The sequence below is a fragment of the Solea solea genome, chromosome 9, assembly GCF_958295425.1.
Source record: "Solea solea chromosome 9, fSolSol10.1, whole genome shotgun sequence".
NCBI lineage: Eukaryota > Metazoa > Chordata > Actinopteri > Pleuronectiformes > Soleidae > Solea > Solea solea.
This window is the reverse complement of record NC_081142.1, coordinates 11,464,279-11,482,718: the sequence shown is the minus strand read 5'-3', so window position 1 is coordinate 11,482,718 and position 18,440 is coordinate 11,464,279. Positions and strand designations below refer to the sequence as shown.

Below are 18,440 nucleotides of genomic sequence, written 5' to 3'. Positions count from 1 at the left end.
GTGAGAACAGTGCAGGATCTAATGGCGTGTATCCACTAGCGCGACTCGACTCGGCATGGTACGGTTATTTTGCTTTTCCGTTGGCGATTGGTGTTTTTGTTTTTTTTTAGTACCTGCTCAGACGAGGTTCCAAACAAGCTGAGCTGCCGGCCACTGATTGGTCAGGGAGTGACGTCACAGGAAGGCATAAGCACGACGTCCGACACAAGACTCAAACCGAACAATGCCGAACTGTAGATCAGTTAAAAAGACTTGAAAATCCTGAAAACGTGGGTTGATCTTCCACGTTTACCAATGAAATGACTACAATCTCATCATTTAACAGAGGACTCTGGTGTATTTAGCGACAGCACTGCTGAAAGCCTGTCGTTGCTCAGTAACTGTGTCAGATGGAGTCTGTGGTCCGGTCATGGAGGAAGTACTGAACTAATCTTTTTAATTAACAGATTGCAATGATTCAGCACCTTGAAAATAACTGCTTTAAAAGTCACTCGTTTGTGTGTGTCGCATATAAAACGAAGGCACGAGAGTGTCGTGCTGTGATGCCCCCGCCCACGTTGAGGAGGTACTATGGTAATGGTAAAAACCAACTAAAATATGTAGAGACGAGCCAAGGCGGTGCTACGTAGTGGAAAAACACCTTAAGGTTGTTCATGCTATTGGTTGTTAGGACACAACACTACTGTCTTAACATGACTGACAGGATCTGATGTTGACCTAAACTCTGAGATGTGGAAATTCTGACTAAATCATACATTTTAGAAAATAATTACTGAAAACATTCAAATCTCATCTACAAACTAAACGGAAATGCAAAGAACGTATGTATTTATTTATTGTGGTCAGGGCGGTCATATGCTTAGTCCTCCCCCCTTTACAAAATAGAAATATAATACAATTCTAATGAAATTAAATGACTAATAAAGCAAAAAGTGCATTCGCATCAGTGATTCTCTCACTCAAATGCAACTTGCTGTCACCGTAGCAGTTTCCCAGTGAGCTATGCCTCTGTTCTACAAATGAGTCTCAGGTGAAAAGTTGCAGAATAACTCTCTCCGCTGTGTAAATTACACGCGAATGACAGGATGAAGAAGAGGGGGATTGATTTTATGAATAGACGCGTTAATTAAGAGCGGACGATCTACTAATAAATATGTCTGAAGCCAGTCTCTCACTTCGCATTCGTCATCCTGCCAATACCTCTCCATCTCTTTTTACTCCATCACATTTTGGTTGCAGTTTTGTTTTGTTTTTCCGAGCACATATTTATTACTCCTTTACATGGACATTAAACATTTGTCACATTACCGATATGGTGGACTATCTCTCCTCACAGTTTCCGTTATATAAATGATGCAGTTATGCAGACCCGGCTGTGAATGATTTATTTTTACTTCAGATGTTTTTAACATTCTGGATAATCCTCGCATGATCTCTATTATGTTCCTTAGTGCACGACTGTTATTCCACAATTAATTTTAACAAGTGAAAAAAAAAAAAAAAAGCCACAATGAGTAAATACGATGCACATTTCGATAATTTTCTCTTTGTTGTCCTTTATTTACATAACAGTAATAACAATAATGGTTATTTTCTCCAAGCAATAATTTCCTCTTTTGCATTGAGCCCCATGAGCTTTTTGAAATAAATTGCCCAAACAATAAAAACAAGAGACACAGGACTATTCAAATTAGACTCACAGTCTCGGCAGGCCAAGTGTAAAATTGCTTTCACCTCATCTGCGTTGACCAGCAGGCCAGGTCATTACTGCAATTCCACCGCAAAAGTGTTTCCCTGCAAATCAATTCATAATGTGGATAATAATAAATGACTGCAGGACAGCCGGGTGTGTATGAAGACTACAAAGACTGTCTAAAGTGAATGATAATTAAGGCAAAGCCAGCCCCAGAGGACTGAAACATTTTATTTCATAAAACATGACTTCACTCTTTATTTTTCTTTCTGCCCTCGGTTCACCTGCTGCATAAGAACGTATAACATAACTTTAAAATGTCACTGCAGCCGCTTTAGTCTTCCACATGGTGCAGTGGTCTGTGTGTCTTCATTGTCTGGACATTTGGAATAAAGACGTCTTCAGTTATTATTATAGTATGTCAATCATTTTGCAACATTAATCAACTGTGTTAAAAAAAAGAGTTTATATTGTATATATAATGCAGCTTACATGGTGACATTGCTCGAATACATTAGGCCCCTAAACAAACAATGCATCAATCTTCTACCGCTTTTTCCTCCACATGAGGGTCGGGGGCACTGTGCCAATGTAAGTGTACGTGGGGCGAAAGGAAGGGTACACCCTGGACAGGTGGTACTTATTTTAGTATGTCTTGGGCAGCCCGTGGCCAAGTGGAAAGGGAACTTGACTTGTAACTGGAAGGTCGCCGGTTCAAGGGGATTAATAAAATTAAACTTTAACTTTAGATACTTGTTTAGTACCTGCTCAGTCGAGATTCCAAGCGAGCTGAGTCGAATTAATGTGTGACGTCGTCAGACTGCCGTGCATTGATTGGTCAAGAGCGCCGTCACAGGAAGAGGCACAAAAATCAAACCGAACAATGACGAACTGTAGATCAGTTAAAAAGACTTAAAAATCCTGAAAAAAAAGGGTTAATCTCCAACAATTAGGTGTATTTAATGACAGTATTGCCAAAAGCCTGCGATCGCGAGTCGCAATCCCTGCCAGTTCAGTGACTGTGTCAGATGGAGTCTGTGCTACGGTCATGGAGGAAGTACTGAACTAATCTTTTTAATTAACTGATTGTAATGATTCAGTACATCGAAAAAACAACAGCTTTACAAGTCACTAGTCACTCGTTAGTGTGTGTGTGTCGCATATAAAACAAAGTCACGGCAGATTCATGCAGCCGTTATGGAGGTTCTATATTGTAATGGAAAACCAACCAAACCGTATAGAGTCGAGCCGTGTCAAGCCGAGCTGGGACCATATAGTGGAAATACGCCAATAGAGACAAACAACCATCCACTCTCACACTCACACCTATGGTCCGGAAGAATCAAGAGAAAATCCACAAACACACACACACACACACACACACACACGGGGAGAACATGCAAACTTGTGTTCAAGCTGGGTCACAAACCCAGGTCTTCTTGCTGCAAAGGCAACAGTGCTAACCACTTACTTATTTATTTTTTATTACACTTACTTATTTATTTTTTATTAATCATAGTTAGGCTGAAGAATTGGATACATGTATAGACATTTACAGTAAGATAAAAGACATTTCCTATCAAAACTCAGAAGTGACAAAATTCAATGCTATGTGTTTGTTTCTTATCTGCTGCCAAGCAACGAAATTTCGTTGCCAGTTTTCACTGCTGTGTTTTCTGTGCAATGACAATAAAAGAAAGTCTAAGTCTAAGTCAACCTAAACAAACCATTCCAGTGGAAATCGTTTACATCATTTGTTTGGCAAAAAATGTGTTTGCTAAAACAATTGGTGACCGTCATTATTCTTAACTGTGTAATCAGGGAGAGCTTTTTCTTCCTGACAAGTATGTTTTTATTGTCCATAAACCTTGACACATTTTTAAATCAAACTGTTGAATAATAGGGTAAATCATCTCCTCATTTTCTAATTGGACAGGGTCCATTTGAGCTGATGAAATGTCAGTACCTTTCTGATTCATTTTTAGATGATGCCCTGAAATACATAACAATTGTGTGACAATAACACTCAGCAGCCAGCAGTGGTAACTTACTCTGAAAACCTCTCAACATTAAGTGAGCAAACAAATCGGCAAGGAGCCCTTCCTGCTACACCACTGGCTTGTCAGTGGGAGCCATTACAATTTATGTGTAACGCTTATCTTACTGAGGAAGCTGATGAGTAAATAAGTCCCAGGGGACCAAGCCCAGAGTCCAGATAATGTAAAGAAGTTGAAGTGGGTTTCGTTCCTAATTTAGTAGTTTGCTTTTTGCCAGGAAGTGACCCCCGTCCTGGAGAAATTTGACCTGGGCAAGGGGGTCAGCAGCTTGTCACAATTATCCTTTAGGTCCTTCGACTTCCACTTTAGGAAAAGAAAAAAAAGATTGTGTCTCCCACTCTGCTTTTAGTCAGGCGGGGGTGACACAGGAAGAGAAGAGGTTTATCAGCCCATCAGCACCATTGCATGACATGGGAAGACAGCCAGACATTCTTCTCACAGGGGATCAGTGTCTTTGGCTCAGTTTGTGTTTTGGTGCATCCTCTGCCACTTCACTGTTGCTGATAGTAACCCATCTGGCAGCCACACATGACTCGACTGCCTGGAGGTAAAGAAAACATGCAAATCCAGTCATTGCAAACTTTTTTTTTGTTTTTGTTGTTGTTTTTTTTTACTTTATATGAATCTTTTCATGACCCGTGGTTTTTCTCTTCATCTCTGACAAAATTCTCAGAACCTGCACACCTGTAGCGCAGAGTGTTTCAGTAAATTAGCCGCAGTGTGACTCTGTTGCATGGCACTTTCACTGCTCGTTTAAAGACAGATGTTTTAAACTATTATATCAGTGTGAAACTTCTGGTTTCCTCCACTGTGTGTTCTCTATTTCTGCTACAGCATAGATCTAACGAGTGTAAAAACCTACCACTTGTAATGTATCATTATCTAAAGTGAATTGGCTCCTCTTTTTTGTCAGTTTTAGCCAGTGATTTTTTTTTTAAATGCCTGCAGTCACATTGCATTCTAGATAGTCCTATTAGCATAGCCAAGGGGCAAAATTAATTATTCGTGTTTTTTAATTATTTTCACCTATAGGAGTGCAAAGATCTGTTCATAAAGTGTTCTACATACATTATCTTAATCATAATAATAAAATAGTTAAAAGCATTTGCGGACCTCATACAATGTCCAGAGTTGGACAGAGTACTGAAATATAATTTGACTTAAGTAAAAATACTGGTCTAAAAATGTACTCAAGTTAAAGTAAAAAAGTAGCTTGTGTAAAATGTACTCAGTAAAAGTTACTTTTTAACAAGGTTAACTTTCTTTCTTCTGTCGTGCAAAAAGGACAACTTTCAGCTGTCATTCATTCACCTGTCCTCATCGTTCACCTGTCCTTATCGTTCACCTGTCCTCATCGTTCACCTGTCCTCATAGTTCTACTGTCCTCATCGTTCACCTGTCCTCATAGTTCTCCTGTCCTCATCGTTCACCTGTCCTCATCGTTCACTTGTCCTCATATTTCACCTGTCCTAGGTTTCCAGTTTTCTACTCAGTAACAGATGTGATTTAAATGTAGCGAGGTACAGTACCTCCAAAAAACATCCTTAAGTAGGAAGTTAAAAAAGTACACAAAAACCTACTCAATTACTGTAACGTGAGTAAATGTAATTCATTACTTTTCACCTCTGACAATGTCATAAATTATTTTCAATTTACTGTGATTTAAGACAAATAAAAACAGATTGAAACATTTTATACATTTGTACATGGAAAAAAAACATGTTTTGATATAATATAATTTTGAAAAATATCTATCAATTAATCAATCTACTTTACTTAGTTTCTTGGAATAAGAAATGATATGCTGCAGCATACTGACAAAGTTCTTACAGAGATATTTGTCAGTTCACTGCTAATGAGCCAACAAAAGATAAATAGACATTCAATACCAGTTAAAATATTTCTGAAGGCTGGCTGTCAGATGAAGTGGGTCACACATGAAGCCAATCCTTTTCTCTCTGATCGGTCCATGTGTATGCATGGCACAGCACTCAGTCGTTGTTAATCAATTTAACTTCCTCAACAATTCGCATTACGAAAGTGGGACCAACGATTGTGCTTCCATCAAAGACAATACATATGATGTGGTATCTATATTTTTTCTGGATGTTCTGTATATACCCAGGTCGATTTGTACATTTCAAAGTATCCACTGTCTGCTCAGTGCATGCTGGCAAAAGCTCCACCAAATATCACTGTGGAAATGATGCAGTGTACTCCTTTTTTAAAAGCCTCAATTAAATTAGCCAGTGAGTGAGTGAGTGTGTGAGTGAGGGAGAGGGAGAGAGAGAGAGAGAGCGATAGCTTTCATTCATTAAGTTGAAGCCTGGTGTCACATCTACTAAAAGTTTGAGTCTTTGTGCTTGTTAGCGATATTTTTTTCCCCACTGTGTGCTTCACAATGGGGTGTGTCATTGTTGCAGTGCACAAGCAATAATGTACAAAGTAGTTCACTCTAAGTACATTTCATTTTAATTTTCACTTAAAATCAACCATTGACCATCAGCCAGTTAATAGAGTTTGCCATTTTTCATGGGTGTGACAGCACTTCCCCTTGAGGATGCAGTCGAGTCATTCGGAAAACCAACGGTTTGTTTATTTAAGAATTTGTGGGGCAGTCTCTGTTTAGATGCACTTATTTGAGCAAGGTGGCTGTTTCTCTGGATCTGTCTGGATCAGTTTAGATTAAGGTCTGGGTTATTTCTCAGCCCGGCAACAAACATTTAAGTCAAGGTCAAATATACAGTGAAAAGGGTTAGTTTGATTGTTCTGAGTTATTAACCGATTATGTTGTCAACCTTTAATGTGTTCAAATATGTGATAATACGGAGCCCCTTGACAAGGGAAAAAAGAAAGGAATGAGTTGCCACAAAACACTAATTTGTTCCCACTGAATAGGTAAAACACGTTCACGAAATACTAATTTGTTCCCACAAAATAGGTAAAACGTGCACACGAAATATTCATTTGTGGTCACGAAATACTAATTAATTCCCAGGAAATACTAATTTGTTCCCATGAAATACTCATCCAGAATGCAGCAGCTCAACTGGTGTTCAATTTACCAAAATTCTCCCACACTACACCGCTCCTCCGCTCCCTTCACTGGCTTCCTGTAGCTGCTCGCATCCGCTTCAAGACTCTAGTGCTTGCGTTCCATGCTACAAACGGATCCAGTCCAGCCTACATCCAGGACATGATCAAAACCTACACCCCAGCCCGCCCACTCCGCTCTGCATCAGCAAACCAGCTTTCTGCCCCCTCACTGAGAGGATCGCAGAGGCATTCGCCAAACTCAAGACTGTCGCTGTCCTGGCTCCCAAATGGTGGAACGAGCTCCCCATCGACATCCGGACAGCAGAAAGCCTCCACATCTTCCACCGCTGACTAAAAACACATTTCTTTTGACTCTACCTCGACTAAGACAACAACGACAAAAAAAAAAAGCAGCTTACTTGTATATTGCACTTATGATTAGCACTTTATAGTTTGGCTTACTTGAAGCATTTACTTACTTCTAGCTCTTGTTTGTACCCAAATGTTTCAATTCACTTATTGTAAGTCGCTTTGGCTAAAAGCATCTGCTAAATGACATGTTATGTAATGTAATGTAATGTCATTTGTTCCTGTGGAAATACTAATTTGTTCCCACGGAATACTAATTTGTTCCCACGGAAATACTAATTTGTTCTCACAGAAATACTAATTTGTTCCCACGGAAATACTAATTTGTTCCCACGGAAATACTAATGTGTTCGCACGGAAATACTAATTTGTTCTCACGGAAATATTAATTTTATCTTACAGAAATACTAATTTGTTGCCACAGAAATACTAATTTCTTCCCACGAAATACTAATTTGTTCCCACGGAAATACTAATTTGTTCCCACGGAAATACTAATTTGTTCTCACGGAAATATTAATTTTATCCCACAGAAATACTAATTTGTTGCCACAGAAATCCTAATTTGTTCCCACGAAGTACCAATTTGTTACCACGGAAATACTAATTTGTTCCCACGAAATTGGTAAAACGTGCACACGAAATATTGATTTGTGGTCACAAAATACTAATTTGTTCCAATGAAATAGGTAAAATGTCCATCTATCCTTCTTCTACCACTTTATCCTCCACATGAGGGTTGCGGGAGTGCTGTGCCAATCTCAGCTGACATAGGGCGATAGGCGGGGTAGACCATGGACAGATCACCAGTCCATCACAGGGCCACATATAGAGACCATCCACTCTCACACTCACACCTACAGTCAATTTTAGAGTGTCCAATTTCCCCATATTGCATGTTTTTGGACTGTGGGAGGAAACCGGAGAACCCAGAGAAAACCCACGCACATACAGGGAGACAGTAAAGCAAGCAAAGAGGGCTGAAGCTTTGCGATATGTGGACAGAGATAGTGAGATTGAGTTTTATTTTAGGTTGAGAATGAGTTCCAAATATATTCTTAAAAGCTGTTGAAAATATCTTTGGATATCATTCCCAACCTAAAATTAAACTCTATCACACTATCTCAGTCCATCCTGAAGATTCAGCACTCTTTGCTCGCTTCGGTTGTGCAAGTCTTCCAGTAATTCATAAGAATGTTATTAACATTATGCGTGCACACGTTTTACCTATTTCATAGGAACGAATTAGTATTTTGTGGCCACAAATAGTTTTTTTTCTTTTCCCCTCATGTCTGGGGCTCTGTATGATTAACTATATTCCTTCCTTTGTTATCCCTTGTGTTTTATGTGACATTGCAAAAAAACAACACGTAGAGCTGCTAGAGCAAAAGGACACAAGAAAAATCTTATCTTATATCTCATCTGAACAATGAGGTTAAAGAAGCAGACTCGAGATCATATCTTACAGTTGCTATATGGCAAACCAATGGGCATTAAAAAGTGTTGGATTAAAAGATTTGAATTATTCCACCCTGCTAACCTCAGCCACATGAGCTCAAGTGGCAAACTGCATCCTGCCCTTTGCGGCCTCTCTGTCAGTGAGGTAATTATACTTACAGTGGTAGGAGAGGGTCAGGTACTGCAGCCTTGGACCTGAACTATGCTATTTTCTCCATATCCATCCTCTAGTACTTCATGAATGACCATTATTTTGGTCATTCAGGGAAAAAATTATCAAAAACCACCCACTGTACAAGTTCTCATTTGTAGCAGCACTAAAATTAGTATTTTTCTCAGCCTCGTGTTATAATTGGTTCAAGTCTGTGAAACACAATTTCTGCTAAGCAGCTTTTTGCTGTTTTGAGTTATTAAACTACATATATTCTAATGATGATTATTGTAAACAATTATTCTTGTGGTAAAATGAAACACGTGTAGTTGCTGCAGTTTTTGCAAGAAAGGCCAACCTGACCGTGAGTAATATATGTAGGTGGAATTTCTATTAAGTGCCGTGTCATTTCCTGGTGGACCGAGGCAAAGTCATTATTGAAAATGTCACAAATTATTGCTCGAGTTTTTGTGGGTGGTTGCGGGTGAAAGTAACACGTCGTAAACTTTTGTAGTATTATCGACTTCCATCCATGAGTTTTTGATGGAGGAGCCGGCAGAGTGGCAATTATCTCAAGAAAACTCAACTGTACAACCCACTGTGTTATAAAAGTGGTTCAGTATGAAAGGTATAGTTCAAGGTTTTTGGGCTGTGCTTGTATCAGACACTGACATTAGCTATGTCCAAACCCATGGGCTGGATGCAGATGCCTCCATCCATGCCACATTTAGTTGAGTATCAATGCACAATTTAATGTCACTGTGAGCGTTAACCTGCTACTAAGCAAGCAGTCACTGACAAGGAAAATATATTCTCTATTATTTAGAATTATTTATTATTGGTCGCGCAAATGCTGATGATATTAATGAACTAAAAGTATGCTGAGTGTGAGCCAACAGTGAATATCCACTAAGCCATGGAGAAGCTGGTGCTTGACTAGTATTGATACAAATGTAATAGTATAAACGGCATTAATTATAGTTCGACATTAGAGGGAAGTAAAATCACAAAAATGGCCTAGCATTAATTTGCACTTTTGTATTCAAAGTGAAGCTCACAGTGTGTTGAAGTGAAGTAAACCAGTTGAATGACTTAGATTTTTAAAACTAAGAATAAATGTGACCCTCTGGTGATCAGGGGGCACCGAACAGCCACTTAGTTAGCTTATGACTTGGGCCGGCTCTGCAGTAAAGTCTTAAATGGATATTTTTTTCTAACCCTAACCCTCAATCCTTTTTTGCTCCTAATGCTTAACCTCAGTCCTATCCTGATCCCTAACCATAACCTCCTACTCTGACTTTGTTTACTGCTGCTCTACTCTGAGCGTCTAGATACGCCACCAATGGGTTTATATCGGAGTTAATTGAAAGCTCAGTGTGTCTCTTTCAGACCCGGAAGGATACCGCCATGAGTCTGCCAGTCCATGCCGAGGGACGTGACAGAGCTGCAGTAAATTACGCTCTCGGGATGAGAACGGGTTGGTCAACCGCGTCCTTCAAAGGAGACTGAAGTGAGGCACTCTGAAATGAGACAGTCTTGCACAAAGAGAACTTACCGGCTACGTCACCATTTCCGAATTCTGGGATCCGTTTTGTGAACGGGCAAGCATTGGCTGCAACGGAAGGTGTTGACAAATCAAATTCAATCTCTCTTACGCTGCTGCGCAGTGATGCATTTTGACAACAACCAGTTGACTAATGCACACTCTGGAGGATCCAGCCTGTGGACTGGAACAGCTATAGTCAGCGCTGACTGCACTATGTGCATCCCTTGTGCACCCTGCACTGAGAACCAGCCTGAGACATGATCACAGTGAGGAAAACAGATTTAAATCTCATCACTTAATCTCACTGTTAGACGGCTTTCTCCCAACATTAAACTCCAGAAAAAGATCAAATCCAGATAAAATCAACAATTTTACATCACAGCACACATGAGTTGTTGATCTACTGCTGTCTCCATGTCCTGTACATTTTAGTTGGCACTACAGTTTTTTTCCTTAAATAATGATTAGGTCCATAAGTATTTATTCACCTTTAATATACAGTATCATGCCATGCCATTCAATAGTCTTTTATTATGCCGTCACACATTATAGTTACATATATAATTGACTTATACTGTATTTAGAGGAAAGAGAATCAGTATCGATGTAATTAAAATATATTAGAGTAGAAAAACGAAATAATTGGTTTAGTGTTTAACATTATCAAATGTACTTCAGGATAATATGCATTCATTCCTGTCCCCACAGAGCCAAGGTGCCACCATCCTCTGCCTCTCTCATGACATGTTTACATCTGATGCTTCTACATATTAAACCAGTACATGGCTTATTAATAGAATTTATGTGCCATATACCGTCTTGTCAGCAATAGCCTGCCTAATTATCCAGGCTGAATGTTATTGGTTCGCTTTATTAATGGTCCATGGCATTGTCAGGGACAACCAATAAATATGGCACTGGGGATTCCACCACGTGAAATGGGAATATTTCATTCTTTTAATGAAGCTCTGTCAATGCTCAGAGCACACACCCTTATGTAAATATGCATATGATCCTTCAAAGACATATTATGCAAAGGATGGGCAAGTGATGGTAGCTTACTTCCTTTTACAGCTGAGGAGCTGCTTTGAGCCACCGCGGTCCCTCATCATAAGAAAAACAATAGCATTGATACAGATAAGCTTTACCGCATCCTTTTTTTTATCACAATGATATTGTTCGCTGTGTGGATTTAATGAGCACCACGGGGCCCTGGCATGACCTAACTATCATTTTGAGGGTAACCAATCCCATTGGAATTAAAGGGAAAAGCTTACATTACAGATACAGGCATTTACAGCAACGGGTCAAGGCATCAAAGTGGCACCCTTGTTTTTTTTTCGCACCCTTCACTGGAACATAATGGAAAATCAAACTTCATTATCAGTACATCGAGCCGTAAAAGACAAATGTGTGTGTTACTGCTCACACTATGATTTCCACTGTGTTTTATGTGCTCCCTCAGGAGATGTTCTGGCTTGTTGCAGATCAACCATAAATCCCAAACTTGGTCTGTTTTCTTTTTTTCTTTTTTCTTTTTTTATCAGACAGGGAGGCTGCTGTCTGCCTGAAAATTGACCATGGCTCAGGGCTGGATAGAGACCTATTTGACAGGCCCCAGTGAGGACTGAATAGACAGCAGTGTCTGATAAATGGCCTGTGTCCGTCTTGATCACAAAGCACTCACACCAAGCGAGACACCAACATATAGTATGTATGAGTGAGTGAGTGTGGGCAAGTCCAACGTTCTCAATAGACCTTTGATGTCACACTGTCAGTGTGTCCTGCTAATCAATGGAATGGAAATCACCAACAAAAACAATGTGATTAACCAGTCATGATGCATCTGTTTTTTTTTTTTTTATGTGCTGTTGAAAAATGTAAACGCAGAGCAGATAGAACCTCCTTTGGCAGCAGTAACCTCAATCAAGTGATTGCAGTAATTAAAGATCAGAACTCTTTATAGGGTCAGCGTTCTGCCGCATCACCCAACTTCTGCTGAGTAATAGCCGTCTCCCTGACATCATCTGATGATAGATTTCTCACTAAATGCAGCCCCCAAATCACGACAGTATATGTTTTTTACGTGATAAATAAACAATTCTATCTTTAGTTATCATCTGTTTGTACATCCATTTACCTGTAGTTTACTGTATTATTTCTTACTGAATTCAGCATTCTGCATAGTTCCTCTGGAGTCATTTTACCGAGGTATTCATATATGAGGAATACATCGCCACAGTGTTAAATCATTTCTGTATGCAGACAGTTTGTCAAACTGGGGGTGGATCAATATTAAGCAATATGAGAATATTTTATAATCCCCTCCACCTTTGGAGGAACACTGACTTTACTTACAATAAATTCTGTGTCTACATAAGTGTAACGGATGAGGATCTCCCCGTATTTTATGAAATATAAACGTGCGTACGTTTTTATTATACCTGCCACAGAGCAAACCAGAAACCTTATCTAACAATAAGACACGTTTGTGTCTTATTAGTTAGTAAAAAAAACATTAAAGCCAAAATTTAACAATCCAATAAATAAATGTATCCAATAAATATAAAATATGCATTTTTTTTTTTCTGATTTCTTTCTGTTTTGGATAATTATCTGTTCATCCCTTGGCAAACTTGCATTGGAACATGTTGGCGTTCTAACGTGTCAGTAAAATACAGAAAAGACACCAGTGTGACAATGGCATTGGTTTCAAATTCTAAACTATTCCTCTTAAATACTGTCTCATCTCAGTAGATTCTTTTACAGGATTTGATGTGGAAATCACACGTTATTCTGAGTGCCGTTTAGCACTGAGTTGCAAAATGTAAATCCCGGTAGCAAAAAGGCTTGTGTCAGTGGGAGAGGTGACCCTAAATACATCCTTCAGTGGCTGCTTACTGATGAGTAGAAGGAAGCAAAATTGTCCTTCAAATGCTGTTATTATTTGAGCAAGCTATTGCAATGCACGGTGCACAGTGAGCCCAGAGCATGGGTTGCATTTGCTGTACACTCCACTGCAAAATGAGACTAGTCAAGCCCTAATGTAACCAGCAAAAGCTGGATAAAAATCTTTACAAACTCAATTATGAATCAATTTGAGTTTGTGTCAGACAGTCTGGTGCCAACAGAGTGGATTTTTTATTAACTTATGGTCTGGGAAGAATGAAACACTTTTCATTTGTGTACTTCAGTATGTTGCTTCATGATTCAGAGGAAGGGTGTTCACACTTTGTCTTGCAGGGACTTATCTCGCTCATGGTGCACGGGTTGAGAGGCACTCCGTTTTGTGTCCTGATTGTGACATTAAAAGAGTTTGTTTCCAGTTTGTTACCTCACTCCTTGAGAGAGTGACATTTGCAAAGCAAAGCAGAAGGTATATCAACAGTTGATTGAGTAATTGAAATGAAATCCCTCCCGCATTGATTCCTATTATTTGACTTCAGATGGATTTTTACACTGCACCCCACTGTCCTGCTCTAGCACATCAAACTGGGTCACAGGCTTGCATATTCATGATCCTCACTGACAACTCCCTGCTATTCCATGTCAAGACCTATGTTAATTCTCAGATTTGCTCATTTGAGCTTACTTGAAACTATTTAACTTCACTTCCTCAAGTTGCGAGCACTCCCAAAGCCAGTTTGACAACTGGGGCCCAACTGGAAAGAAAACGCTGTGCTACTCTTATTTAATACATCTAACATCCACACAGAGATTTTTCCCAACTTAAATCCCTGCTTTACTGGGCATATGGCTGCCATTTTGAAGGGTCACTCGGGCTGCAGCTGTGATAGCTGGAGATGTTATTGATTTGAACAAGATAGCCAGGTGGCCACTGTGGTTTCCAGAGGATGCTGTTGTTTTGCACACAAATAGATTGTGCTCCAATTCTCATGCGTCGTTGGAGAAATGACAGTTGCGACTTGAATATTACAAAATGTGCTCTGGCGGTTTGACCCACAGCTCATCAACATTACAATCCATGTGTCAATCACTGTCCTTCCCGCCATTATCATCGGCCAGTGGTCGCCTCTTGTAGTGTGTGGGCGCACATGCACATGCACAAATACACACATAGGTCCCATTGGTTCCATTAAAAGTTGCTCTAGAGTAGTTTGTCCCTCTTTTGTCCCTGTATCATACACCTGCCATTTCCCAGGAACTCCGACATTTTCCCGGTCAGTCCCTAAAGGTCAATAAAGCACTAAAGAATTGCTCAACAGAAATGACAGTATTTCCCCCCCCTGACATTTACACTCAGTGTGTGATGACCTCTCATTAGCAAGAAAGTGGGTCATATGGATCTCGTTGTTATCAATTCTTGAGTGAGAAACAGAAGCTGTGTATGCTTCGTCTTGGGAAATAAAACAGCCCTCATGGTAGTCATTACTACGTTGCTGCCAAGAGCACCATCATTAATTGGAAATGGTGTGGAATGCTTGGCTTCTATCAAGTTGACTGCGAAGTGAAGCTTCCACGGCCAAACTGTGGGCGCATTCACGACAGAAAACAGTAGGAAGGGAGGCAAATGTGATGGTAACGTGCCATGTTGGATTTCAAACGGAAGTATTTTAATGGGCAAGGTAGTTAACAGAGCCATATTTCTACGTAAAGTAGAGCTTGAAATACACTGCCCTGATGTGGGTTTTTTTTCCCCTCTTTGTTTCTTCTCCTTTTGCTCTACATTGGCTGTTTTTGTTCCTCGTTCTTTTCTCTTTACCCGTCATTCAAAATTACCACCACCCTGTTGATGTTTCTTGAAGATGATTATCCACTGAGATTGGGCTTCTGTAGCTGAACACACCCAGGGGAGCCTTATCACCCCCGCTGTAATAGACAAGAACAAAAGGAGTGGAGAGGGGAAGGAGAGGAGAGAGGCAAGAATTCCTCTGAGTTACAACAAAGAACACAGTCAAATCTTAACACACACACACACACACACACACCCCACCCCCCCATCACACCGTCTATGGCAGCTGTTCAACCTGCTCTCTGCGAGGATGGCTCGATCCTCATCTTACCCTCGGAGGGAGATATACTGAGGCATATTGATCATGGTCTGCTTACAGCTGTCATTAATTCAGGCAACTCTGAGCTTAATGAGAAGTTTTACTTCTGCTGTCAGTCCCCCAACACACACACACACACACACACACACACACTCCTACTTAGGACACGTGGAAACCGAACAATACATAAACAATCTTTCTCTTTATCAATTTGAAAAACTTCTCCCTAAACACGGCATTGTTTCAGGAAACACCCAAAACGACTCTAAACGCTGTAATACATGCCAGGCCTGTATGTGGCGCTGCGACACCAAAAACAAAGAAGAAGAAGTTGAGCATGAACGAGTATAGCTTACAGTGTACACAAACCAGGGGAGAGGCAGGAAGTAAAAGTTATCATAAAGTGAACAGACCAAACAATTTAAAAAAAAAAAAAAAAGGAGGAGGATGATGACAACGATGACGGAGATAGCGACAGTGAATGCCAGTGGAAACACAGAGGCGGGACTGTGACATCATTGTTTTCCCATTGGCTGTCTGCACAGAAATGCGAGGGTGGTGTTCTGAGGTTTTCCCACTCTGGGACTCGTTGCCAAAAATGACCATTTCAGGGCTCCCAACATGCCGTTTCTGTGTGGATGCCAGGCGATACAATAAAAAAAGAAATCATTGGCAGATTCACGTAGACTCGTTTTCGCGTGGACAAGACCCTGACTGTGACATACTGTCGATGTTGCCCCCCCCCCACCACCCCCACCAATCCAACATTTAAAGCTTTATCTCTTAAATGAGAACCTGTGGTAAACAGGCTAATCTGTTTGGCAGCACTCGTGGTCATGGCTGAATGAAACATTTGACAATGTTAAGCCCCTGAATCTTACTATCTCTCTCTGGCAAAAGGCCTCTCCTCTGCCTCCCTTTAGGGCTCCTTCATTGTTAATCCTACTGATCGCATTCTTCTTGCTCCTTGCCTTGCTGCAGGGGTGTGGCCGCACTTTTGTCTCGGCTGACAGAGAGTTCATTATGTGATTGGCGAGGAGCTAATGCAATAACGCTCGTCATGTGCCGCTACTGAGGCCAAGTCCAGCCATTCACACAGCACTCTGCTCTTCTTCCTCTTCACTCTCTCTCCCTCTCTCTCTCTCCCTGGCTTGTTGAGGCAGCCTGCCACCTCCTGTGGTGACAGGTTTTCTCTTAGGTATTTAATCACTTGTCTTGCAAAGCTCCTTTTAATTGATATTACCCATTGGATGATAAGCTTCTGGAGTCTTAGCGGGCATGAGATAGTCGTTCGGGGTCTTTCATGCTACAATGTTTGGCTCGCTCCTCTCACTCTTTTTCTAATTGTCTTTCTCGGTCTGTAATTCTTACCACAGGTCTGTACCTTTTTTCCGCCAGGTGGATGACCCTTTATTCCTCTTTGTTTGTACGTTGCTCACATTGCCTCCTTCTTTCTACTCCTCCTCCTCCAACCTCTTCCTGCTTGGATGTAGCCCAGTCATGCATTTTGCCATGTCTCGTTGGTAATACAGGTGCTGTTCCAGCCTCATAGAGTGCAATATACTCCATGATCCAGTTAGCAATTTCATTTTTATCTGACATACGCAGACCCATGAAACCACTATGACACGCCTCCCCTGTCACGAAGTGCCAGAAGTCACCAGTTAACACAGCTAAAACTCATCCAGCTTGTGTCACTGGCCGTGTGGGGATTTAAATCGAGTAGTTTTGCAGAGGTCTCATCACTCAGCACACAAAATGCTAATTTACCATCCAGCTAGTTCAGGCACATTACACACTTATGTAGAAGTACCATAATTAGGTCACTAACAATCTGTTATTTAAATTCTCTCTCACACGTGTGCAGGGGCACACACAAACACACGCAAACACACACACACACACACACACACTCACACTGGAAGATAACAAACCAGTGGTAGCAGCAGAATTACTCTTTTTAAAGTGCCGACGATGACATCATTTTGTATTAAACAGCTCATCCTGTTTTTCTCAGTCAGCGTCTGCATGGCTGACACAGACTCTAGAAAATGATCACCTTGGAATGGGCACCCTGGAGCACGCTGACTTCGTCTGTGTAGAGAGGAGTCTTTCGCTGGAAGAACGATGATGTTATCAGGTCAAATTCTACAGTGCATTGGTTTTGCCAATAGAAATGCACATACGCCTGGTTCAGTATCACCTTTTGAATGGGATCCATCTCAGTGGGTCAAATTCAATATGAAAATGCATAAATCAGCATAAAGTACAGTAAACAAAAATGTTAATGTTAATGCATATGTATGTATATACAGAACGAATGCATCTGCACTTGTTGTATGTTTACCAAACTGGTTATTTACCTGGAAAGAGAACGTTTGGTAAATGATTTGTATGCTTTCAGTGACCACTTCAGTAGGTACACCTGTTCAAAAGATTGTTAACACAAATATCCACTTAATCAATCACATGGAAGCAACACAATGCATTTAGACACGTAAACAAGGTCAAAACAATCTGCGGAAGTTCAAGAGGAGTGGCTGAACTACTGTGATTTTATTCTACAGTTTACAGAGAATGGTCCGTAAAAGACAAAAAAGGTGGAAAATCCTCCAGGGGTCAGAGGAGAATGGCCTGAATGACAAACGGTAGAAAGGCAACAGTATTCACTTGTTAGAGCCAAGTTTAAAACCAAATACTTTATATTCTTTATATATTATTTTCTGATGTTTGTTTTACTTTAATTTACTGTTAACTTAAGCCTCTGCCCTGCTGAATACAACTCAAAGACAGCTTGCTTTGCTCAAACGCACCCTCACACTTCAAGCCACAAAACAAACGAGTGGTTATGTATAATGAAGAGGTGCATTCTTAAACAACTCTTAATGTAAAGATTAAAAAAAAATAAAAAATCTATATGACACCAGTGCTACATCTAAATTATTCATCAGCTGTTATTATGCCCTTTCATTTACGTGTACTAATTGGAACGGCTGCTGCACGTGCTCCTGTATAGTAATTGTTATGCTTAAGCTGTCAAGTGCATATAATGAACAATACATCTCTCATACTTTGTGTTCATGTCGTTAACTCTTTGATGATTTTTGAGTGATGCATC

At 40.3% G+C, this 18,440-nt stretch overlaps 1 long non-coding RNA gene across 1 annotated transcript in view; it reads left to right on the top strand.

Annotated features, from left to right (window-relative positions):
* The window catches only part of LOC131466104 (uncharacterized), an 88,904-nt gene extending 76,580 nt beyond the window's left edge, over nucleotides 1–12,324 (top strand). Inside the window, exon 7 of the long non-coding RNA XR_009241384.1 lies at nucleotides 10,154–12,324. This is a non-coding gene — a long non-coding RNA (uncharacterized LOC131466104). The remainder of the gene's footprint in view (nucleotides 1–10,153) is intronic.
* The last annotated feature ends 6,116 nt before the right edge of the window (nucleotides 12,325–18,440 follow it).